The following is a 1,032-nucleotide window of genomic DNA, read 5'->3' on the forward strand; positions in this document are numbered from 1 at the left end:
TCTTTGCCCTCCACCACCCCCTTCCATTAATGCTTTCCCTCTTCTCCTCTCCCTCTCCTCCCACTCTCTCCCAAGCTAGCTAGCTAGTTAGAGCTATATATCTATAGAGCTACTAGGTAATTAAGAAGAAAGGTGCTCGATATCCCTCTCGACACATAGGTGAGCAAAAAAAAGTGTTTGTGTGGATAGGACCGAAACTATATATATATGGGCGATATTAGAATATACCGAATTGTGTGTGGCATAATTTGAGTTGCCTACATTGTGTATTTGATGAAATAATGTGGGTGACATGAGTTGCCTATGTTTTGCCGAATTGTCGATTCAATTCCATTTCGGTGAATTTCGGGCATGCAAACTCAATATGCCCTATGTTTAGGGAAGGCCATGCCGAATTTTTGTATGAATTTGATCCATGCATGCATATATACGTGGTTATAATATTTGCTCCGCCGCAGGTGATCATGAAGGTCAATGGAAGGATGATGGAAAGATACTGGCAATCTATTGTGGATGACATGTATGAAAAAAGACCGAGGGATGTTTTATGTCCATGACGAAAATTCAAAGGAAGAGTCAGGCTCGACCCCTTTAAGGGTGGTAAATTCAAGGCGCACCTGCTCATGCATGGTTTCATGCATGGCCATACTCGATGGATAAGTGAAGATGATGATGATGATGATGATGATGGTGATGATGATGATGATATGATGAGGAGGACGTCGACGGGGCAGGAAATAACGACATCGGGCCTCCAGAAGAAGAGATCACCGATTTATGTGCCCGAAGAGGAAGATGTCCTCGGAAATGTCGATGGCGAAGAGGCAGTTCAAGGCAGAGAAGACACGGACACGCCACCGTCTTCGTCGCTACAAAGTTCAGCCATGCAGGACCCGCATGTTCGAGACCTGCTGCGCAAGAAGACGACTAGCGACAGAGCTGCTTCTAGAGAGGAGGCCAAACTGGCGAAACTAGAGGTAGACTCGATGACTCTTTTGTATCATGGTTGCAATAATCCTGAGGTGACCCGCT

This window comes from Triticum dicoccoides, chromosome 7B (assembly GCF_002162155.2).
Source record: "Triticum dicoccoides isolate Atlit2015 ecotype Zavitan chromosome 7B, WEW_v2.0, whole genome shotgun sequence".
NCBI classification, from domain to species: domain Eukaryota; kingdom Viridiplantae; phylum Streptophyta; class Magnoliopsida; order Poales; family Poaceae; genus Triticum; species Triticum dicoccoides.